The sequence below is a fragment of the Anolis sagrei genome, chromosome 1 (genome assembly GCF_037176765.1).
Source record: "Anolis sagrei isolate rAnoSag1 chromosome 1, rAnoSag1.mat, whole genome shotgun sequence".
Lineage (NCBI taxonomy): Eukaryota > Metazoa > Chordata > Lepidosauria > Squamata > Dactyloidae > Anolis > Anolis sagrei.
The window spans coordinates 254456227-254482064 of NC_090021.1; the positions used below are offsets into that span (position 1 = coordinate 254456227).

General features: G+C 40.0%; 1 protein-coding gene across 10 annotated transcripts in view; it reads left to right on the top strand.

Annotated features, from left to right (window-relative positions):
* The first annotated feature begins 1837 nt into the window (after window positions 1–1837).
* The window catches only part of TEAD1 (TEA domain transcription factor 1), a 205348-nt gene continuing 181347 nt past the window's right edge, over window positions 1838–25838 (top strand). For 8 of the 10 annotated variants that reach the window (XM_067462668.1, XM_067462671.1, XM_067462670.1 and 5 more), the window contains exon 1: window positions 1839–2248. The gene's annotated coding sequence lies outside the window, so the exon portion shown is untranslated. Of the gene's footprint in view, window positions 2249–25838 lie in introns of all 10 variants that reach the window. The other 2 variants (XM_067462667.1, XM_067462672.1) reach the window with 2 other exon arrangements.

A 25838-nucleotide genomic window follows, 5' to 3' on the forward strand; every position in this document is an offset into this window, starting at 1 on the left:
TGTGTAGTTTAGTGAGGCACAGGACTTGCCTGGTTACGCATTTTAAAGGCCCTTCCCTAAACTACAAGTCCCAGAATGCTACAGGAGGCAGCAACCAGATATAAAGTTGATCCATGTTCTAATGTGATGAGGTCCCTGGTGATTCAGTGTACAAATACTCTGTTACATTGACATGAAATGACCTTCCAGCTATGTGTATAAGATGCATATGAAACATAAATGCATTTCATGTGTAGACTTGGATCCCATCTCCAGTTACTGACATTTGGTACATATATGCAAATACAGACATTTCAAAATTGGAAACTCTTTTGGTCCCCAGTATTTTGGAGAAGCAGCTCTCAGCTTAGACCAGGCATGAGCAAACTTGTGCCCTCCAGGTGTTTTGGACTTCAAGTCCCACAATTTCTGCCTCAGGCCCTTTCCTCTTCTTCCTCAGCTGCTTAAACTTGGACCCTCCAGGTGTTGTGGGAGTTGAAGTCCAAAACACCTGGAAGGGCTAAGCTTAAGTAGCTGAAGGGGGAAGGGAAAGGGCCTGAGGCCAGGAATTGTGGGAGTTGAAGTCTAAACCTGGAGGGCCCAAGTTGGCCCATGCCTGCCTTAGACCCTCATCAGGTAAGGGCGCCATTGGGAGAAGCTTTTAAGGGAGCAGGCAGGTTTAGTGTGAGGAGGGAGTGTCACGGTCACACCAAAAGCCGACAGTCCTGGCCATGAGCCTCGAGCCTCTTCAGCGCCTCCTCAAAGTCACGAAGCCACTAAAGAAACAAGTGGCAAACCCTCCTCCAGCTGCGCTTCCCACTCTGCCACCGCCTTCCCCGTCTCCAGGAGGATTCCTAGGAAGGTCGCCTCGGGAGGCAGGGACAGGCCTTCTTCTTGGTGCTCGAAAGGCAAGCGGGCGGACTCCCGCTATCAAAAGCGGCGCAGAAATCATGAGCGCTCCAAGTTTCCCCGCTTGCTGAGTTGCTTCCTCAAGCAGGAGGTGTGCAAGGCCGGCTCTGGGGCGTGCGTCACGCCAGAGGATGCCCCACTTTCTTCTTCTCCCCCAGTGGGGCCTCTGCTTCTCTGCATTTGTTCCTTTCGCCTTTTGTCTTGCAGAGGCCACCCCTCCTTGGCCAGGCTCCCACTCTTTGGCTCTGCCTCGCTTTCCTCCCGCGACCATTTCCTGAGGGAAGGAGAGCTGCCAAGAAAGCCAGTCCCAGCAAAGTTTGCATCGGTCTTTTCCCTCCAACCCCCTTCCTCCAACCCCAGGAGCCCTTGCAATCCCGACCCCCCCCCCAAACCCTAGGAGCCCTTGCTCTTAGGAAAGGAGAGCCCCCCTCCTTTGGCTCTGCCTCGCTTTCCTCCCGCGACCATTCCCTGAGGGAAGGAGAGCTGCCAAGAAAGCCAGTCCCAGCAAAGTTTGCATCAGCCTTTTCCCTCCGGGCCCCTTCCCCAAACCCCAGGAGCCCTTGCAATCCCGACCCCCCCCCCCAAACCCTAGGAGCCCTTGCTCCCAGGAAAGGAGAGCCCCCTCCCTTTCCTTTCCTCTGAAGAGAGCCACAGTTAGACCTGGAAAGTGTGGATGAAAAGAAGGCGCCAAGCTCCGCCTTTCCAAGCCACTCAGGCGCTGACCTCTCTTCCCTTCTCCCTCCCTCGGCCCCCTCCCCGTGTGATTTGCTCTTCCCTCCAAAAGCTCCTCCCTCGTTGCCTTCCTCCCCCTTCCCCCTCCCTCCCTCGGACTTTCCTATGAGGTCACCAGCTGCTCTCCGGCCCCGCCCCCTGCCTGGCTGTGGCGGCCCGTGGCCCCGCCCCCTCTTGCCCCCTCCCTCCCTCCCTCCCTCCCTCCCTCCTCCGTGTCGCGAGTCCGCTCCTCGCGTTCATTTCATTCCTCTCCTCATTCCGAACATTCTTCGCATCGCTCGCGCCGCTCAAGCCCAGCCCGTCATCCTCCTCCTCCTCCTCCCTTGAAGGGCTTCCATAATCCCGCCGGCCAACAAGCGGTAGACTCCACACACACATACATACATATATATACATACACATATATATATATACACACACACACACAAGATAATTTATGTTTTGGAAAATATACATAGAGGTATATTGATCCAACGACCATCAGGACAACCGCAAAACCAATCCACAACCACCTCTTAAGCGAGCCATACACAAACACACAAAAAAGATTCTCCCCAACAGGGGGAAAAAAAGCGGGAAGAAGTTTGCCACCGAATTCGCGGTTGCAAAAGTGGGGAGTGGAGTGGAGGTAAGTTTGGCGTGTTTTGTCAAATCTGTGTGGCTCTGAGGGAGGGAGGGCGCGCGCGCGAGGGAGAGGTGGCGGGAAGGAGCCGCTTCTGCCCTGGCCTTCCGGGCTTTGTGTGGCGAGGAAGCCGCGGGGAAATGGGGAGTGGGCGGAGAGGGCCGGCAAGGCGCTGGTTCAGGACTTGGGGGAGAATCCCGCCGAGGCCCCGCTCCTTTCTTCCCTCCTTTTGCCCCTCTCCCCCCACCTCCCTCCCCCAGGTGTTTAGGGAAGGTGAGTTGGAGAGCTCCGTGGTCAGAGGTGGGGGAGGGGGGAGTTGCTTCCCGCGGAGTTTGGGCCGCTTTGAGGGGCTTTTCCCCCTTCCTCCTCCTCCTGGGCTGCAACAGGCGTCCGCTGCTGCTGCTGCTGCTTCTCTGCTCTCGCCTTGCGCCTGAGTCACTGCTTGGCGGCCCGGAGGCGCGCGCGCGCTCCCGTCCTCCCTCGCGCACGCGCCCTCTCTCCCTCCCTCCCTCTCTCTCACACACAAATCTTTGGGATTTTTCACATTTTTCGCCCCGAAGGACGAAGTTAGGAGCCGAGCGGGCCTCGCAAACCCCTTCCTTCCCCTTTGGAGTTTCCTCTCCCAAAGCTCGGCCTTTCCGGATCTCAACCGACAAGGATTTCAGAGTTTGGCTTCCCCGCCTCTTTTTTAATTTAAATCCGACCCCCCCCCCCCCGCTCCACCTCGCCAAAAAAAATAAACAATCAAAACTCCAAGATGAAGGGAGGAATGTTCTCTTTCGTTGCTTGCTTCCTTGCCTTCTCCAGAGCTGCTGCTGCTGCTGTTCCAACTGCTGGGGAAATTGCACATCCAAGTGGAAAATTTCCCAGAGTCAGCAGAAACATTGTGTCCAAAAAAGAGAGACAAAAGTCACAGTTCCAAAACAAGGAGAGGAAAGGGAGTGAGGAAGAGAGAGGGAGCTGCCTTTCCATAGGAACCCTGGGATTATTTGTTTCCCCTTTGAGAAGGCAAACTCCTGCGAACTCCTTCCCTTCCGTGTGCCTGGTGCTCAAAAGGGAGTTGTAGTTGCCCTCTTTGTTCACTGAATTTACACTCCCAAAGAAAGGAAGTCGACTTGCAGGGAGGAGGGAGGGAAGGAGGCGAGCTGATCCAAATCCAAAGGAAAGTTCAAGAAGCAATCCTGCCTTCAGCCAAACTCGCTCTCTGATCTTTGCGAGCACATAATCCTGGCTGGGCTTGGTTTATTTCATGTCGACTGATGTCACCGTGCAAAAAAATATATTGAGGGAACAAAAGAAATGCCAGCCCACCTGTGTTTCTCAAGAGAGTTGTTCAGGCGTTAGAAGCAAGCCTCTGCTTTGAGTTGGGGAAATGAATAGTGGCCTCTGTAAAAGTCTCAGAAACTTAGTAAGCAGGCATGTTCCATATTTTCTGGTGCTTGGCGAGTGTGCCTGTGTGTGTGTGTGTTTGGGGACGGGAGTGCTTTGAAATCTCTTCCTTGTCTAACATTTCCTAGCTTTAAAAAGAAAACATAGCTGATCTGACTAACTCTGGCCCCTTCCACACAGCTGAAAAGAATCCCACATTATCCGCTTTGAACTGGGATATATGGTAGTGTGGACTCAGATATTCCACCTCAAAGAAGATATTCTTAGTTATCTTTCTCTTTCTCGGGGGCTCCTACCATTTCCTCCCATATGTTGATAAGTCACCATTATCAGTATATGGGAGAAAAGGTTAGGAGCCCCTGAGAAAGAGTTTTGGCTTATCTACTTTGCTTTTCTAAAGAATAAAGGGGCTCAGGATCTGTATATGCATATCAAATCTGAAATACTGTAACAGAGGGTCCTTCCACACAGCCATATAACCCAGAATATCAAGGCAGAATAACCCAGAATATCTGCTTTGAGTTGAAATATCTGAGTCCACACTACCATATATCTGAGTCCACACTACCAGTTCAAAGCAGATAATGTGGGATTCTATTCAGCAGTGTAGAAGGGGTCAGATAATGGCAAGTATTACATTATTTGCTGGAGTTTTCAAAATAAGTATCAGGGTAGATGGATGGTAGTTTTTTTAGAAAAATAACATTCATATTTAGCTGAGTCTAGTGTGTGTTTTGCCTTGGTATGTACACCTCTTGGTGGCTGGAATGCATGAAAGCGAAAGAGGATTATTTACAGAGCAGCAGCAGCAACACAAATAGTAAAAGTGGAGACACAATCTTCTATCATGCAAGGCTTAAAAAAGAAAGAAAGAAAAGAAAAGAAATGTCTTCCTAAATTTGGAATGGTTGCCCTTGGGTACATCGTGTATTGCCATCTCTATAAATAGCTGGGGAATACCAGTGCAAGGACATTACACTATATTGATAGTACACACTAGAGAGATTCCAGATAATTCAGAGGGCAACGTTACATTGCCTCATTTATTGTCCCTGTAATGCGAACACTGCACTGCACGTCTATTTTTTGAAAGGAATGTTGAGAATTCATAACTCGCTCCAGAAGGCAAAGAGGAAGATGCGGAGGCCTGTTTGACTTTTAGAACTGATTTTCAACTTGGTTGCATTTGAAAGCAAAGATACTGGCATTTGCAAAACTTTTCACAGTTCATGTTAGATCATTTTTGAGTGCATGTTTGTTATGTACTCATTGATTGATGAACACTGATGAACACTTACACATTGAGGATTCGCATTACTTTGCCCTTTAATGCAGGGCATAACCAGTACATTGTTTAATAACAGATTTCGATCTCTTGTCATGTTTTTCAACATCCCTCACTTTTTCTCTTTGGAATGTTACTGAGTTTAATAAGATAGTTATCTCATTGTTAGGGTTCCCCAATATTAATAATAATTTTAGATGCCTGGTTATGCAGAAAATATGTAAACATGTGAAAAACAGCAGCTTCACGTGATAGGTAACATGTCTTCTAAATCAGAGCCAAAACCTGTGAGTTCTCTGTTAAACTTATTACAGTGATTAGACTGGAGTGAAATGTTAGATTTTTATGGAGTTTTGTGAAGAACAGAATCTGCTTTAAGGAAATTCAGTAAACAGTAGGGAAAATGAGGCTTAGCACAAGTGAGAACTGGGCTCTTGGTGAATTTGAGTTGGAGGATTTTTGGTATTTGAGGAACGTTTGTATCTACATGTGATTTGAACCTTTTAGTAATATGAACTGGGTCTGGGAAGGGATTGTTATAATTGTGATAGTTTACTTCTATAAAGAAAGTTAAACTCCACTTCTTAGAGGCAGGAAAACATTGTAAAAAAGATTTAGTCCCACAATTAAAGTTTTGCAACTCAGCAATAACCAAAAAACCCTGTTTATTTTAAAAGCTGCTTTTAAAATGCTTTAGAGCAACAGGGACCCAATCAGTTTTCTAGTTATGCAAGACCAGGAAATTATTGAATAGAGCTCCTGAAGAGTATACTAAGGCTACTATGCAGTGGCAGAAAGTTGGTAAATAAATTTGTATTGTTTGGTGAAAAATGAAACTGGTAAACATAATCCTGAACATTGTTACCCGAATACTTGTGTAGCATGTATTTGGGGATGACAATAAGAAATATACAGCTCAAGATGGGTGCTATTTTTTAAAAACTTAAGATATAGTATGTATCCCAGATGTCTTTCTGTGATACATACTTTGTGCCTTTGACTATCTCTTCAGGTTGAGATTGAAAAATTTCTTGCATCAGGGCTTTTATGTAAAACTGATTTGTCTGTGTGCATGTGTGTGTACATGCATGTGTGGGTCTCTGTGTGTTTAGGTTCACATGATTAGAACCTTTAAGATGTACAGGTACATGAAATTAGAAAAGAAGAATGTAGGCGATAATAGAACAGTGTCCAGAGATGGTTTTTAAGCAACTGATTTTAAAGTGGATATAAGTGATTTTAATGTTTGTATATATTTATGGTTTTATGTTCCGACATTTAATGTTTGCCATATATATGTTGTGCTTTGCCCTGAGTCCCCTGCAGGGTGAGAAGGGCGGAATATAGATGTTTTAAATAAATAAATACAATGTGGATCTGAATTGTGAGTGATACTTATGTTATCACCTAGTTGTGTAACCTGTATAATTTAATTCCTTCCCTCAAGTACTGTTTTCTCTACAAGCATAGTTTCTAAAAGAAATTAGATTCTAGATTGTGTGTACCTCCATGGACTTCTACAGGAATTTAAGTGACTATAACTGGAAGCAGCAAAGAGGAAAAGATTTTTTTTAAGACTTAAATACATGTACATAAATTACAACTTGCCATGATTGCATAAGAATGTATCCTAAAGCTTTAATTTGGAGACACATCTTCTATCAAAATTATAATCCACTACAATAAGTTTTTTAGTTCTTAGTTTGTCTAATTATTATCTTAGTGATGATTCTGGTTGTTAATTTATCTTACCTTGGTTAAATTATTGCTTTCCCTCAAATTGGACCTTTTACTTGTGAGACACATTGCTGCAATTATTATAGGGCTTTGATGGCTGTTAGTGTGAACAATAAGTGGGAGTAAATCAGGAACTACATAAGGGTATATATCTAGATGCTAGTTTGTATATGAAAATCTCATGTCTTCTTTTAACGTATGGCCATGTATCATATATTCTGGAGAAACATGGTCACTCTCTAACAGCTACTCTAGTTCTTTACTACCCTACTCTCCTAGTGGGACTTGCAGTGTTGGATAGGTCCAAATTTTGGCATGCCTTCACCTGGCCATAATTTCCTGATGCTGGAGGACTGGGAGATCTAGCTATCAAAAACTCACCCCATAATGTTGTTTGGAATTGAGATGATTAATTTGGATTTATTTAAAAAAGGCATCTCACACAAGTTGATATCACTAAATTCTCAATTAATTTTAGGGGTGGAAAAGGAGAGTATTCAAGATTACAGATCATGCTTAGTGCTTATCAGGGCTGCTTATGAGAGAACTCACAAATATTTGCTTCTTAATAATAATAATAATAATAATAATAATAATAATTCTTAGGTCATAGGCATAATATATAGCATTTATTAGTACTGTTTCTCACCTAGGAGTTATCCCAAGGTACCTTGTGTTAAAAAAAACCTGTTTATTCAAAACTGAGTACTTGTTAATGAATTGCTTATAATAATTGAACTGAGTAATTAATTATTCCTATAATATATGTGACAACAAAAGAACAAAATATGTATCTGTTTCAAGGATGTTGCAATCTACATTTCAGCACTGAGGGAGTTTTCTTTTGACCAAAAGTTAAGCATAGTTAACAAATGCGAATGACAATGTGAATGTTTCTACAAATCAAAATGGGCTTCTTACACTTCTAACCTGTGTGTCAATTTGATTTTCACAAGTCATACACATAAAACAGTCTATGTTTTGTTTTTGTTTTTTTTGCAAACTGATATCTCATGTTTTGAGAGGAAATATGTGGAAGCCCAAAATATTTTTAGAGCCAGAGTTATGTCTAGTTACCAAAGTCATTAAAATGATATTGTTGGAGACTCTGAAGCATTGGTGAATATTATTGTTTTATCGGTACATAAACTGTAAACTGCTACTAATGATGGGGAATGTTAATTATGTGAGAACATATTGAACATATATTATTTGGAGAATTTTCTTTTAAAAAACAATACATCAGTGCACTGCCTTTTATACACACAATTTTCTAATTACTATAATTCAGTACAGTGCTGGTTTTTGGAAAGAGTTCAAGGCACAATCTCAACATAACTTGAAAGGGTTCCCAAAAGATAACCAAAAGTGTCTATATGCTTGGGTCTGAGAAACGTGGAGTTTTAAGAAATGTTCTTTACATGTCACATTATAGCAGACTCTTAACTCCATCTTCTATGTGTTGTGTAAATAAAGTCTTGTTACTAAAATAAGATGTAATGCATTGGCATTCTGGATATTTGTTTTGACAAAGTTTTTGAGATACTGCATTCATATTACTGCCATTCAAACATTTTTAGGAACAGTACAGAGGCAGCACAAACAATTACAGATCTTTATGATTCTGCAGTGTAAACTAGATGAGAATCTGTCCCATATACAAAAGCCGAACTGTAAATCAGTCATTCTTATCTATAAGTGTTCACACCTTGCCTTTGTGGCATTAGGTAAGGTTGTAAATTTCAATCTGCTTTAGTTCAAAAAGTTCTTGCACAAGGGGATAATAACTTCCATTTGGTTTCAACTGCTCACAGGATTTGCCAGTGTTGTACAAAATCAAAGCATTAAGTTGGTTTATGTATTGGATTTCATGCTTGAAAATGAAAAGTCTTTTTTAAAAAATAATAATAATGTGCCCTATTCTTTGCTACGCTACACAACTCATTGCAAAAAATGCAAAGAAACCCCCAGTGAAACAAAATGACTTCATTTGAGCTGGTACTTAAGAGCAGAATTCACTTCCACAGTAATGAAATAAAAGAAGCCAAGTGTTTTAAATAGCCACTCCCCTAGGCCCTAGTGTTTTGAGAGAAGCTCATTGTCTCGCTTTGAGCTCTAATAGTTTGTCTGCCTCAGTTAACTCTCCCAATCCAGGCAGCTCGCTTTCTGAAGTTGACATCTGGTTTACTCTTTGTTCACCTGCTTTAAAAAAATGCAAATAGACATGCACAACTTTGCCCCATAAGTCTTTTGGGGAAGGGGGAGGAATTCTGTTGACAGTTTTGTCAAGTAGTGCGTCCAATAGAAGTTTGCACTAGCCTATTGTTATGCTAGCAAGAGGCAACTGAAGTTGTTGCACCATATGGCTACTATATGTTTCAAATAAGCCCTCAGTGAATTTAGCTTATCAATAGCATTCTGATATGCTTCATATGTGAATGGGCAGTATTACTTTAATACTACAGAAACTATAGTTGTCCTTACAGTAGAACATCTGGTGATATTTATCACTGCCTATGTATAGCAACATTACGTTTTGGATTTTTCTCTCTCTCCTTAACTCTTTGCAGGCTGCCTAACCATTGCAGGTTCTTCCTCTGATGGCAGGTGGTCTTTTTAATCTGCAGATATATGGGTGTTAAAAACAAGAGACAGAAACTGTGATGAGTTACATTGCTCAGATAATATAGGACACTGTCCGTTGTGGTGTGGAATATTGGGGAATTCTGACTTCCACGTGATACAATGTGCTTCAAATCTTCTACCATAGAAGGTTATCTGTTGATCTTGTTCTTCAGAAGCAATTCTGGAATAAGTGAAAGTTGCACCACAACCTGACAACTAGGTCACCCTTTGCATTTGATAGCTCATTTTTCAGTCCAGCAAGACATTTCAGTCTCATCTAGGAGTGGTTTGAATAGAAGATGGATTCTAAGAGTGGTTTGAATAGAAGATGTATTTTTAAAAGAGTAACAAAAGAAGCTGCCCATTTATTTGTCTGAACTTTCCATTTATCCAGTTAAAATAGTAAATTAGATCCCCAAAGAATTCAAAAAATTATTTGGAGCAAAAGGTTCAATGTATAATCTAATTACGTATCCAGTGTTGAATTATTTTAAGAACCATAGAATGAAATATATGGTCAAACAATTACATCTAATTTTATAGAGTTGTGGGAGTTCAGAAAAATACAGTAGCTATAGAATGCATTAGGTATCACTTCATTGTCTGTTCTTTATTTGTTGCAGAAAATATCAGTTATCACAGTCTTCCATGCGCATTCATTGAGTGGCCTTGGAATAGGATCTTTCTGTGTTGCCCTTTGACCCTGCCAAACATTCATTGCCTCAGGGGGCCTCTTTTTCAGCTTCTCCAACCCCATTGCTATTCTTGTTTAAAGTTGTATACTATACTCCCGTCTGTCTTCCTTCCTTGTCTTGTCTTACATTACATCCGCTTAGATTTCTCTTTCTCTCTCTTAGCCATTTTCTTTTCTTTGCTTTGCTTTTTTGAAGCGTCACCATTCCGCCTTTTCTTCTCAGGTCATTTTTCACTTCCCCCATGCTGGTCAGGCACCAATCACCCCCCATTTTCTTTCTCCTTCAGGCTTTGCTTTCTTCTGCAGTTATCACCTGCTGCCAATTCTGCAGCTTTTCTTTACTGCTTATACTGTTTTCTTGGAGCAGTTGCTGCTTTCTGATCCAAAAATTACTTCATCATACAAACTGCTGTTGTCGATGTCCAGAGAAAGGAGAATCCAGTGCTTTTTGTTTTAGGCTAAGCAGTAGAGCTCTTTGGTTATTCAGCTCCCTCTGGCTTGCTGAGTCCCATAGCCACATTTTCTAAATAGTTTAGCAAATCTGAATGCTTGTTGAATTGAAGAAAACTGGGTCAGCTGTTGGCTTGATGTGTATATGAGTGAGCAAGTGAATGTCTGGCTGCAAAGGAGCCAGTGTCCCATTTGCAGGAAAAGAAAAAAGTATTTTTGAAACTTATTTCAGGATAGCTAAAACTGAACCACCTTGGATCTCATATTGAACTAAAGACAAAAATATAAAATGAATGAATATAGTCTAAGGAAAGGGCAATAATAGTGTTGGCTAGGTTGAGGCGCCATTTTAAAAGTTTGATAGGATTCTGATTCTTTATTCAACATGCTCCCCATTTATATCAGGGAAGTGACAGTTATGACTTTTCTGGATTTTTAGATCCCACAAATATCTGCTTTGAAGTGGGTTATCTGAGTCCACACTGCCAGGCCCGTAGCCAGGATTTTGATTCGGGGGGGGGGGGGGGTGTCTGAGTCTGAGTGAAAGAGGGTCTACCCTAGCAAACCTTTTGTATCGTTACCCCAATACCCCCATGCATATGGGATATATTGAGCATGGTGATCAGATCATGATATGAATAAACATAACAGTTTAAATAATGTACCAGTAAGGCCTTCTCACGGACCACCATGAGAATTTCAGGGGGGGGGGCTGAAGCCCCTCAACCCCCCCCCCCCCCCGCTACATGCCTGCACACTGCCATATATCCCAGTTCAAAGCAGAAAATTCAGCTGTGTTGAAGGGGCCTTAGTTGTATCAGTTTGTCTTGGGAAACTTTAATTATAGGGCTAGGTTAAAATAATTGCACAAAGTAGTTCTGTCTGTCCAAAGAAACATTGTGGATGGATTTCTTAAGCCAAACTCTTATGCATTACATCATTTCAACCCCTTCTGAAACTGAGCAGACGTTCAAAATAGGCAAGTCAGTATGGGATGGGGATACACATACATTCATATTTGGGGAGGGGAATAATAGTAGATATTCTGCTGAGTTTGCTCAGTGCTTTGAGCATATTTGAGGCAAAATTCAGGATTGGTGATGGGTGGGGATGATTAATCAGGCCATTTGGGTGCATTTGCTGTTCAGATATGATACTCCTGTCATGTTGGTATAATTTAATGTTATTTCACTTTGAAAACATTTTGATTATGTACAAGGTATGGTTTTGAGAGTAAGTCCTCCCCTCCCAAACACACAGACCATGTGCTCATTTGAATATAAGAAAATAATCCTACATTTGTAACAGTAGACAAGAAGAACCTTTTGGGAGTTCTGAAAAAGCTATGCGTAGGGAAGATTTCTCCTTTCCTGTAGTAGTGCAGAGTATTTCTGGATCACATGTAGGCCAGATCTAGTGCAGACTTCAAAACTGGCAGAATGCAGTGAAAAGCAGGGATTACTGCTCCTCACCACAAACCTGGAAAAACAAGTTATTAGCATAATGCAGCGGTTCCCAACCTGTGGGTCCCCAGATGTTTTCTCCTTCAACTCTCAGAAATCCTAACAGCTAGTAAACTGGCTGGGATTTCTGGGGGTCCCCAAAACACCTGGGGACCTCCAGGTTGAGAACCACTGGCATAGTGGATCTTGAGGAGGAAGAGAATGGAAGAAAATATAGGACATTCTTTCAGAAGTACATTGGATTTTAACATCAAGGAATATACATAGGATGGGCAAAGTCTTTAGTTACAGTATATACCCATTCCCATTCATTATTTTTGTACAGGAAGACCCCTGTAACCATGGAACACACACACCCACACACAGTAATTTACTTACCCTTGCTTTGAGGAAAAAATAGTATCTCTCTAGTAAATTGATGTGTCTTCCATAGGGTTCTATGGTTTGCATCCCTAGAAGTTACCTTAGAGTTACATTGGATATTTCTCTAGTAATCTCAAGGTCTTCTAACCAAACTCTGTGGTATTCTCAGACCAGAAGTGATATAATTCAATGGCATTCAGTCATATCTGCAGTTTCGGATAACTTCAGTCCAGCTAGGAACATATCCCCTGTGGATATGAGGTCTTACTGTATTAAGTGTTTTAGTCTTGCATCCTTAAATGACATGCCTTCATTTTATATGTCAGGAAATGAGGTCTAAGATCGAAATAAATTTCTCATGCCCCCTATATCTATATGCTGATACTATTTAGGGTGTCTTACAGTTCTAATTTCCTATTCTCCTGAAAAAGAGATTTGAATCTATAAGTGTAACAGTTGGGGGAAATGTCCTAAGGGGGAAGCAGTAAAAGAAATCAACTTATGTGTTGATGAGCTTTTCAGGTATCATTAAATCTTCAAACTTGAGCATATTTTTCGAGAATACAAAATGACATCTGCTGATTAACATGGTCAAGTGTGGGCTAACCAGGGCATCCATCAGACAAAAAATTTGATAGGGAGAAATTTAAATTTATTTATGTATTTACTTCATTTATACCCCACCTTTCTCCCTCTTAGGAAACTCAAGGCAGATTACAACGCAGGTACAATTAAAAACAGATTAAAACATATAAAGTGCATAGTTCCATTTGTCCAAGCTCCTTGTTCATAATCCATATTCAAACTGTGTTGAAGCCCATAGTCACTTATTCTTTAACACTTGTGTGCAAAGTCATGTCTTTAACTTTTTTCTAAAAACTAGAAAGGATGAGGCCTGTCTGATGTCACTGTGGAGGGAGTTCCACAGCTGAGGGGCCACCACTGAGAAGGCTCTGTTTCTCGTCCCCACCAACTGCGCTTGCAAAGAGAGTGGGAGTCAGAGCAGAGTCTCCCCAGACAATCTTAAAGTTCTAGTAGGCTCAAACGAGGAAATATGTTTGGACAGCAAGTTGGACTGGAACTGTTTAAGGCTATTGTTTTGTTACAAAAGGTTATTTCCATCTGTAGACTAGATAAATAAACATTTCTGTTTACACACTACATCATTGTGGGCCCAGCCAAGAGGGCCGGGCCTGGCCCGCAGGGAGGGCAGCCAGGCAAGTGCTGAGTGGGATGGGCCTGGGAGGGGCAGGGCCTGGAAGAGGGTGGGGCCAGGAGGGCATGGTGCAGGGTCCGGCTCATCCTCAGGTTGTCCTCCTGGCACAAGGACGTGGCTGCTTGCCCCATTCTTATATCAGAAGTAAAATGAGACATGCGGTAACTGCCCCAATCCTCCCCCCCCCCCTGATGTCTGGACTGTCCTTGGCATTATGCCAAGAGGAGAGCAAGACAGGTGATGGTCAAGAGCACTCCAGAAGGCTCTTAGCTGTTACGTACTTTCCTCAGGACGTCCTCTCAGCATAAGGATGGGGCTGCTCACACTGTCCTCATGCCAGAAGGAGGGCAAGACATGCAGTGGCTGAGAGAGCTCCAGAGGGCTCTCAGCTGCTGCATGCCTTCCTACCCCATTCTTTCTGTATAAGAATACAGCAGGCTACCACATCTTTATGCCAAGAGGACAGGGCAAAAGAGGAGGGCCTGAGGTAAGCACCCAAGGGGCCACATCTGGCCCCCAGGCCTTGGTTTGCCCATGCCTGCACTGCATACATACACTACTATATATATGGAGAGATAGAGGAGAAAAAGAGGCTTTCCTATTATAGTTTTCATTTTCATAGCAGTTGTCCAAAAGGAAAACGGAGACTGAGCACAGTGTTTTCTTAAGACAAGACTGATCTTTTACAAAATCTCTCCATCTATTAATTTGAAAGAAGGCACCCTAGATACAAAGGGGATACAAATTAAGAACCTTCTTGGCAGTTCATTAAACAAAAACAAAAAAAACTACAGGTTCATTGCAAAACGCTTCTGCAATGTGTATTGCAAGATTTCTTTCTGTGAATAAGGTTTCAGATGTTTATTAATTTCATCCAGTTCTGATTAAAGAGGAGAAATATTCCATCCTTTTTATAATATTCTGTAACCATGTTTGGTGAAGATATTTAGATATTTAAATTTTTACTCAGGTTTCATATTTATATAAGCAGAAGATGTTCCAAAGTGATAAACCATGGCCCCAACCAGTTTAGTTAAAACAGTATGAAAGGTGAAGAGGGAGTTAGCAGAAAAGCTGAGTAAATGCTTTGTCTCCATTCCTGAAAATGTAAAAAGAGGTGCATCTACTTGAACTTTCACATGGGTATGTGTGTGTGTTTTACAAGAGGGAGACTGAGATTGAGGGAAATGTTGATTAAATTATTCGTGTTCTCTCACTCACATATATAGGTGTTTTGCTTGCGTATACCATGTCCTAGGGCCACAATAGTTTTTGGTGGAAACCTTGCCTGTTCTCTGTCCAGCATGCATATTGCTATATGCCTAAATTACTCTGCCTTAGCTCCTTTCCAGCATTTGGAATATTCTCTTCTTTTTTACTGTTCTATGTTATTGACTAGTCTGTTTTGTTTCATAGCACTTCTTCTTCCTTTGTTTATTTCACAGACAATATAACAAATTATTTCTCCTTCCATCCAGCCCTTCTTTCTTTGCGATCACTGTCTTTGTTAGAGCACTGAAAATTAGCCAATATAACACTATTTTTAAAAAGGGATCCTGGATGATTCAGGTTAGAATGATGTCTGTTCAGTTTAAATATGCAGAGAGCATTATTAAGATCATTTGTCAAGCATATATAATGAATGTGAAAATGAATTCACATAGCTTCTAAAAGGAGAGTTCTCTTAACCTTTTGGAGTTAATTGGAAATATCAACAAGTATGTGGATAGGTGTATGAGGGAAATATTATTTCTTTCCCATACCGGTGTTGTTAGGAAATCCTAATAATTACAGGTATATAAAAAGTTGCCATACTTGTTTACTTCAAGTTTAATACATTTAAATGAAAATTGATCCTCTCTAACCATTCATGAATGAAATCATTCTTTCTTCCAGACTTCTTTAGATTCATATATTTCTCAATTTGAAGGCGAGCAGCTGCATCTTTTGACTGTGAGCAGATTGAAAATGTGTTGGCAAATTTCAATGAGAGCGTTAGAGATTCAGTAGCTTAAATAGATGCATGAAAATAGCCAACACTTTTCTAAGATTATCCAATGAGAAGCTAAGAAGGAATTATAACACATACATTGTAAGAATTCTTGTTTGCTTTGACATTTATGCCAATCTGAAAAGTTGGAGAGTTCAAGACTTGAAAATGGGACATTTAAGAAATATTTGTGATATTATTCTTTGTGATCCTTATTAAAGTCATCCATTGTTAATGATTTTAGCTAATGTTACTTGCTAATTTTGGGTTGCTTTTCATTTTTTGACTTGGGTGGAGGAGATATCCACTTAAAAAGTAAAAAAAAAGTCTGTTCATAATGTTTTAAAACCAAAGAGCCAAAACCTTTGAGCCAAAGAGAGTGATGAGAAAAAGTAGTGAGTAATTTATGCATTAAAAGCAATGTTTGAGATTTAATAGAAACAATAATGGTGTTACTAATTGAAAAGCAGGTGGTTATATTGTTACTAACACCCCACAAATAATGTGTTTATAATATGTTCATTATGGATCTCATCACACTGGAGAATGAATCCACTTTAAATCCGATTTCTGCTTCCTGCGGAGTTTAGTGAGGCTGTTAAAGGCTGGAGGAGCATTTAACAGCCTCACTAAACTACAAACCCCAGAATTCTGCAGGAGGCAGCAAACCGGATTTAAAGTGGATTCAGTCTCTAGTGTGTATGGCTAGACAATGGCATTGAATGTTTGCCATGTATGTGTACATTGTGATCCACCCTGAGTCCCCTTTGGGGTGAGAAGGGTGGATTATAAATACTGTAAATAAATAGTGTGATAAAGTAGTATGTTGATTTCAAACTCTGTGGAGTAAGATTAGCACAAGATTTTCCCCTATAACCTAAGTTTAGTGGTTCCCACCAATCTCTCAAATGACAAGAAAGGAACTTTTTCAGTCCTCTGTATGTGATACAGTACCTTTCTATAAAATCAGATTTCTAAATCATGCAGGGAGCCTACATGATAGGAAGGTATCCCCACTTCAGAGAGACATCCATTTCCAAAGGTTCGTGAACAAAGAGCTGTGGGATAAGAGGAAGGATCTGCAGACATAGTGCAAAAGAAAACACAGGAAGCAGCAAGGAAAAGTGAATGGGCTGTTCCTGCAATAGAGTAGGAGTGTGCAGCTTGAACTGGGCAGGGACCTTTTTTTCCTGCAGCCACGTGGCCACTCTTAAGGTCCCAGCAACCCCTCAAGCCTGCCAGATCTCCTCATTTTTTCTAGTTTATGTCCTTGGGTCATAAGGATCTTTTCAAATTAGATGCCCTAACTCTGCCTACTAGTATTTTTTCTGCTTTGAAACGAAAGAAACACGCAACTCTTGACAGCCTATAGTTATTGGTCTTTATTCAGAAGTTGATAGTTGTGAGCCCATGTTCTTAATAAGTCCACTTTGGTTGTAGGATGGTTGCAGAGAGCATGCAAGCAGATTCACAATATCTTTTCCCCTTCATGTTTAGTGAATGAGAACCCCTATTTTTTTACTAGTATGAACCATTTTACGGTTAACAGAATCCCATTTTCTGGATCACTAGGTTACAGAGAATCTGAAACCTTGATCAGGGGAAACACAAGAGCATTAATCACAGTTAGTACAGATGCAAATATGTCTGTCTGTCTATAATCTGCCTTTTTTCAGAAAAGGAAAGCCAGGTGTTGTTGAGTAATACATACCAGAGAAAGAGTGTCTTGAAGACCATTTCCAATTTGCAAATCTTGGTTTGCAGAATTCAGTAATCTTTTGCAAGGCTTATTTATTTTGGGTTGGCATTTTTTTTAGCTGTGACATGGCCTAGCCCATATTACGTACCTGCTGTTGCAGTTGCAGTGCTCCAGGACTCCTAAGAGTGCTTTGGGGCACCCCTTTTTTTTAGAACTGTACATCTGCAAACTTTCCAGAATGGCTTAAGCATTTGCAGCTGTAAAGAAGGCACTGACTAGCATATTATAATTATTGTAATGATGTGTGATGGGCTTGGAATATTAAGTAACATTCTGGCATGTGAACTTTTTTGAGAAAAAAACACCCTTCAAAAAGGTAGTAGTCTGCTTTTAATGGTTCCTCTATTCTGCGGAAAGTACAGTATTGAAGGCTATTTATTTCTAGGCATGAAGTGCAGGGTGAAGGGCCTTCCATTCAGCTGGCTAGGCCTGTGTGCCCTGAGGTAAACTCTATTTCACAAAGGGAATTTTGATTATGGTCTGCTGCTCTGTAGCACAGTGGAGGCTTCAAGAGGCAAGTGGTAAATGCTACCAAAGAAAAAGCTGGGTTGGAGCCACTGACGTCACCTGAGTAAATCTGCTTTAGGACTGAAGCCATAAAATGACTGCCAGCCACAGAGTGCACTTTGGCCTTTTCTTGTCAACTGTTGCTTTAAAAAAAAGCATTCTACTCCCCCTTTTGTTCCTTTTCAAACCTGCTTGTAATGTGCATCCTGAAATTCAGAGGAGTAAAAGACCCTCCCACAATATTTTCCCCTTTCACCTTTTCAGCATTGCTTGAGCTATTTCATATTAGTGCCTGAGTCCTTCGTTTTAGAATTGGGAGGGGAGAGCCAGTACTTTTCCATTTGAGAGAAATCACTTTTCCTTCTCAAACCTTGCTTTAAGTAGCCAGATTGCAGTTCAGGTAGGAACATGCATTCTACCTTCACCACTAAAATGTTCCTACAAAGTGGTAGCAAGTTAGGAATATTGTATTTATATTTAACTGTGCCTCGGCTTTTTAGAGCCCAAGTTCCATCATTTGAACAGGTATTTGCCAGTTTCTGCTTTTGAGCTGATCATCACTCAGCCTTGGAAATGAAACTTTTCCCCAGCTGGTTGCTGCCAGCTGGTCCTTGATTCGGCTTGGTTACATAAATCTTGTAAATCAACAATAGCAACAGTGGATTTTGTTGATTAGAAATATGCCCCTGGATATTTTTATTTCTGGGGATTCATATATAGAAAAACATCTGATATCCCACCTGTCGTTTGTTTCTTGGAAGTCTGCATGCACCAAAACTGCAATGAAGAGGTGTTAGATTTTGATGTGTTGCTGTATTATATTATTTAGATTATTCTTGGAAGCTGTTGGCATGTTTGCATTTCCTTTTAAATGGAAAGATAGTAAATATTGAACTATAGAAAAAGAAAATGCAAATGTAACCTAAAATGTTTTATATATTCCTACCTCCATACCCTCCTCTCCCCCCACAGAACATAGATTTGGGCAACTTTAAGTTAGAAATTAAGCTTCATCTAGGCAAGATGTCAAGTTTTTGAGTGTAGTGATTAGGAGCATATTAAAACCAGAATCGTATCCATGAATCATGACATGACTCAGTTCCTGAAACCACTACAAGCCTCTTAGTTCTTGGCTACAACCAAAAGCAGGAAATCCAGGCTTGAATAACTTCCTTTCCTGGTGCTGGCTATAGCAGAGTTCGTGGTTAGTATATGCTGCTTTTGTAAGCAATAGGAAGATGTGTGCCTGAGGAACAAAGGAACTCAACTCAATTTGCAGAAGCTGTTTATAATCTGTGGTCTTGATTTTGAATGTCATACAGTGAATCAGAAAGGTTATCTGGATTTTTCAAGACTAAACATTTAGGATGTAAACATCAGTGACACACTGAATTTCTACTTCTAGTTTTTTCTCCAAATTGTGAAGACAATTTAAATATATATATATATATATAAGGAAGAAGAATGGCTGAATACAGGTCAGTAGACTGAAAAGAAGCAATTCAATCATATTTTATCCAGACTACCACCTTCTTGCTTGTCCATTTGCTCTGAAAGCTGTTTGGCACTATGTAGTCAAATCCAGCCTCATTGGCTACAAATTTATTTCTAAATGTGAATTGCATCTTATTCTTGTGTTTAGTGAATGCCATTTTATTTTACTAAAGAGAAGACTTTCAGCTATTAGGGTTACTATGTCCATTATATCAGGGCAAAAATAGCTTTAATGTTTCTTCCCCACATAATCTGCCATGTGTATTACAGGTACACAACATCTTATGATGTATGTCTGTTCTTGGACATTAATTCTTTAAACAGAAACTTAGCTACCAGAGGCAAAAATGACATAGAAAGAATAAGGCTACATGACAGAGAAGTTTGACCATGTTTCAGCAACTTTGTATTCATAACCCAAGATATGCACATGTGAAATTAAGCAACCAGGTCATGTCAGCATTGCAAGAGAACACAAAAACATTTGGAATCTTTGAAAGACTGCTTCTAAGATTCTTCCAAAATGCACTGAGGGATGAAGTGTTCTTTCACCAGCTTTCATTTTTTGAGTAATATCCATTTTGGTGTCCAAACTTCTAGTTCTGTGCTTTTAAAACGTTCTGCAAGGAATGCCTAATGTTCTCCTTTTGCCTCTCTGTTTTGTTGTTTAGCCATGGATTCCATTAATAGTCCTAATGAACTTGTAGCTAGTCAGAGGTCCAGCAGTTGAGAAGGGCAGGCAGGTATAATAAGACTTTGTAATAAAAAGCTCCTTTCTCAGGGGCTTTTTAACTGACGTGTTCCTGTAATAAACAAAATCCCAAAACATTCTAAGCATACACTTTCATTTCAGTGCTACTTTGAAATAACTGGCATATTTCTAACCAAAAAGAAGTATGCTGTTAAATATTTCTGATGTCAAACTATGCTTTGGCACTGTTTTTTTTGCTGATAGTTGCATGACTAGCCTAGAAGTATAATAATGATTTGGAGAGAAAACTGCTATGCTACAACTACAGATCTACAATACAAATACGGTATTTTTAAAAGGGGCAAGCTGTATATAATTAGATGATTTATGCCCATCTTCCAGATTGTGAAGGGGAAGCCCTCAGAGTGGAATTATATATGTTGTTAGGTGAGAGGATAAGTGGCAAATATTAGAACGTATCTCACACCTGGAATTCTTTAACATGTTCTTACCCTTTTGTTGTTGGACCTATGTATTCTGTTCCCATCTGTTTTGAACTACAGAGTAGCAGAATTTCCAACTTTAGAAAGTTGCTGGTGGTTTTTCTTTTACTCACAGATATTGATTTGAGGACACCCCCCCCCCTGCCCCCATCTATATATATAAAAATGCTCTGTGCATAATGAGTACCTTAAAAATAAAAGAACCAATGAATGAAATTGCACCACATTTGGCAACAAAATGTCTCACAACACAAGGAGTGACCCTCACTCAAAAAATTATGATTTTGTCATTTTGGAGTTGTAGCTGCTGGGATTTATAGTTCACCTACAATCAAAGATCATTTTGAACTCCATCAATGATGGAATTGAACCAAACTTGGCACACAGAACTCCCATGACCAACAGAAAATACTGGAAGGGTTTGGTGGGCATTGACCTTGAGTTTGGGAGTTGTAGTTCACCTACATCCAGAGAGCACTGTGGACTCAAACAATGATGGATCTAGACCAAACTTGGCACAAGCATTCAATATACCCAAATATGAACACAGATGGAGTTTCGGGGAAATAGCCTTGATATTACCTTCAAGGTGCTGGTATTAACCTTTAAGGCCTTATATGGTTTGGGGCCAGTATACCTGAGGGCCCGCTTATCCCCCTACCAACCCCAGAGATTACTTTGGTCCAAAGAACAAAATTTGCTTGAAATCCCCAACATCCGGACTTATCATCTGTCCTCTACTAGGCAGATGGCCTTCTCGATTGTAGCCCCTTATTTATGGAATGCTTTGCCAGTTGAAACCCGATCTATACGAGACCTACTTGCCCTTTGGAAAGCCTGTAAAACCTTTCTCTTTCGACAAGCTTTTGATGGGTGAATAAGTCAGGACTATGTCTGTTCTTGTGTTTATTGCATTTTAAAGTTAATTGTATTGTTTTAATCTTCTGCTGTAAACTGCTCTGAGCCAAATTGGGAGTAGTGGTATACAAGTCAAATAAATAAATAAATATTTGGGAGTTGTAGTTATTGGGATTTATAGTTCACCTACAATCAAAGAGCATTCTGTACCCACCAATGACAGAATTAGGGCTCACTTCCCACAGAGAACCCCCAGGACCAACAGAAAATACTTAAGACCATCCAGTTCAACTCCTTTCACTAGGGCAAGAAAATGTAATCAAAGTCCTCCTGATGAAGAGCCATCCAGCCATAGATGTAGATAGATATATATGATTCACACACAGAGAGATATAGTATCCTAGATTTGAAAGGAACCCCTAAAGAAGGACAATGATATGTGGCATGTTCCAGGGTGGGCAAACCAGACAATCTTCACATCAACAATGACAAAGAAACAGCAAGAAATACTGTTTACCCACAAGCATAAAGATATTACATATATTAGAAACCAACACTTTCTCGTTACTTTATTTTCCAGATCAACAGACTGGGCCACAGCAATGCGTGGCAGGGGACAGCTAGTGTTTATATAATGCAAGTTTTTCTTCTATTTTAGGGATTTGTGCACACTTCTTGGTATTGACCCTTTGCTGGTTTGCATCTTTAAAGAAGAATTTGCTTAGATACTATAAGTGTGATGTTTTTTTTTTAAAGTATCACATACAGCTTATATCTATTGGTGATTTTGTATTACCACAAGTTTTTTCATCTTACATAAATTAGGGTGCCAACTTTGTCCCAATTCTTCTCCTTGAACGAAACATCATAACTTCTTTCAGGGGATCCCCTCAATCTGATGAGCTCTTTTTTAGGAAGGATGTGGGACTTGGATGGTGTGGTAACGTGGTGAAAAATGGGTGCCATTCTATGTATCAGTGGTAGTTAGCAAGGCACACTTTAGTTATTACCAGAACTTGGAAACAATTTATTTCAAGTAACAGCATTACCTATTAATACTTTAAGTTTGGAGATATAATAATGTTACTTTTGCAAAATAACATAATGACTGGCAGTGTTATTTGTTTTGTTAGTAAGAAGTGTTTGCTCCCTCTTGTTTCTTGCTGTTTTCTTGTGGGCTGGTTGTATAAGAGAAATAAGTACTTTGGAGACTATTTGAAAACTTTTTTTTTCCAAATCTTAGGCCATTTTGTAACTTTTAAAGATGTTTATTTAAAATGAGGACAAAATCTGGAATGAGCAATGCCAACATGAAACAATGTTTCAAGATCTGGATCCAATTCTCCATTTATATCTTGCTTTTCTTTGGGGTTTTTAGTAGCCTGTGTAGTCATAGTAGTCTCCTATGTTGATAAGGTAGGTACCTGCCAAGCTTTGGCAGTGATATCAAATCTGGTATATGAGGACCCTAAGAGATAAATTACAGAATAGTTTATTTTCAGCATCACTCCAAAATACATTTATTTCTTTGGTTGTGGTTTTAAATTCAGGGGTGTTGTGGGTGGGAATGGGGGGGGGGATATGAGTTGTAAAGGCCATTTTAGTGTCTTTACTGTACATTTTAAATTTGTTTTACCACACTGTTGCTATTTAATTGCTTTTTAACTTTTTTTGCATCTTTTAAACTTGTCCAGTATAGAGTGTTAGCTGCCTTGAGTTCCCATGGAGAGAAAGATGGGGTTCATATAAAGACAACAACAACAACAACAATCTTTATTTGTACAAATAACCATCACCCCAAGGGAACTTGGGACAGCTTACAGAAGCACTCCAAGTGCCACATGCAGACAACATACATAAGTATAAATACAATGACATAAGTATAATCAACAGCACATAAAAATCTCATTAATAAAATTATACAAAACTTGAAAATTGTGCTCTAAAGCAGGCTTGCACAACTTGTAGCCCTCCTAGCCAGCTTAGTGGTCAGGAAATCTGGGAGCTGAAGTCCAAGAACACCTGGAGGATTACAAGTTGTGCAGGCCTACCCTAAAAACATCAGATCCTGTTTGATCTTGGAAACTAAGCAGAATCCACCATGGCTAATACTTGGATGGGTGATTGTCAATGAATACCAGGGGTTAGAGCACGCATGGGCAAACTTGGACACTCTGGGTGTTTTGGAATTCAACTCCCGCCATTCCTAACAGCCCCAGGCCCTGGAGGGTTGAAGTTTGCCCATGCCCAGGCTAGAGGCTATATTTCAGAAGAAGACACAGGCAAAAACCATCTCTTGAGTATCCCTTGCTGAAGAAAACCCTTTGAAAAACTCAGAGTCATCATAAGTTGACAGATTGGAAGGCACATACACACACACTTTTTTTGGGTGGGTCACTATAATTTTACTTTAAAAAATATACAAATCTGATCCATGTCCATCTGGGTATTAAGAAAGCCCTGCTCCTTTGTATTTTTTTAAATTAAAAATACTATGAAATGTAACATTTCATAGAATCATAGAATAATAGAGTTGGAAGAGACCACATGAGCCATCTGGTCCAACCCCCATTTCCTTTGAAAGATCTTTTATTTTATAATTTGAAAGGAAATTAGGCAACTTTATGTATAGCATCTGATCACAGTCCCCAGAGTGCTGAAAAGAATGCCTGAGTAGTGTAAAAAGAGGCATGTTGTGCTGTTTAACTCTCAGATGAAAAAAAAGTGAAGTTAGAAATGGGTATGTAAAGTGAAATGTTATAAAAAATGTGCAAATTCAACAGTGACATAAGTACAGGACAAAAAGTTATGAGTAGAATTGAACCAAAATGGCAACCATGGCTTTTATGATGTTGTACTGAACAGTGAAAATTACAACCAGAGTATATGCACACAATCCTGCATTTCAGACAGCATAAAGGGCAATTTCATCTGAAAGATATCTGAGTTTAAATATTTCAATAAAGTATTGCCCTTATTAAAATTTGCCTAGATTATTGCTCCCAACAATTTGATCTCTCAACAGTTTTCAATTTTGAATTTTTTTGGAACATCTGTTTCCTAGTGCAGGGAAAACATTCTTAACCTGGTGTAGAAGCAGCACAGTTCAGTGTTGGATCAAGGAGCAACTTATCACTATAATGTGGATTCCAGGTGGGCAATTAGATGCCTGAGGCGTCAAGTTGCTCATTGTGCACAAACCCAGTTGTCAGTGGCTAGTGATTGATTCATTAATTAAAATCAATTTAAATGGATTTGTAGCCCTCTTGAAACAGCTTATCTTATTAGCAACATCAAGGCAACATGGTCTTTAAAAATGTTACTTTAGACAAAACATAGCCAAGTCATAAAGGATTTTTCTCACATTTGCATGAACGGATGCTTCTTTCTGTACGTACATTCTTCTTTTAGTGACTATCTTTCCCAAACCTCTTTCACCTGTGCACCTGTGTGTCATAACTTATTCTATAATTTTAGGTTAAGTGGTTTTATCAAGTTTTTTTTCAAATAAATATATGGATAAATAAATGGGTGTCTTGGCCTGGATTTGAGTCTGTGTTTAGAGAAACGTGAAGGGGGGGGGGGGGGGAGAGAACAGAAAACATTTGACAACCCCTTCCGATTGTCTCCTCCCATTTTTAATTATGGAATAATTTTCTAGAATGATTATTAAAAAGACCAAGACATAATTATTCCCCCAAAATTATTTCTAAAAAATAGTGGAACAGGAAGACTTTCATTTATGAGAGTAAGCCTGCTCTTGGATTATTCTCCCTGGTTCTTTTCATGGAAAAAGGTGCTTTATATCTTCTTAACAAGGTGCAATGGGCTAAATCCTTGTGCTGGCAGGACTGAAGACTGACAGGTCAGAGGTTCGAATCTAGGAAGAGCAAGGATAAGCTCCCTCTGTTAGCTCCAGCTCCCCATGCAGTACATGAGAGAAACCACAAGGATGGTAAAACATTAAACATCCAGGTGTCCCCTGGACAACATCCTTGTAGAAGGCCTATTCTCTCACACCAGAAGTGACTTGGAGTTTCTCAATGAAAAAAAAAAAGCTGCTTAATACTATGAAGAACCACAGGCGAAAGAATAATTTTCTCTGCTTTACTAATGTTGGTTGTTTCTGTTATTTATTTATTTTGCCTGATCTGAAAAAAACCCACTTAGATTTCTTGCAGTTCAGTTGTTCCTTACAGCTCAGGATCTTATAGCGCCATTTGTTACAAAAACATTAAAAAATCATGAAGGAAATTGCCTGAGTAAACTCTGCTGTCAGTATATGAGACACGATAATGCTTTTCCAAACAAAATTGTACTTTAATATATGAAACATGATAATTTTATGCCAAATAAAATTAAATGTAATACATTTGTTCTCTTAAAGGAACAAAATAACTTTTAATCTTTAAAGAAAACTAATCTCAGGAAATATTTGTCCCCCCTCACAAAAATGTTTTTCCTTTTTAAACATGTCTTCAAGCTACTTTAAAAAAATTACATCTGTGGGTACTTACTCTGATGAGAAAAGCCTGGCAGATCAAGAATGAGGTTATTTCCCCTTTATTGCAG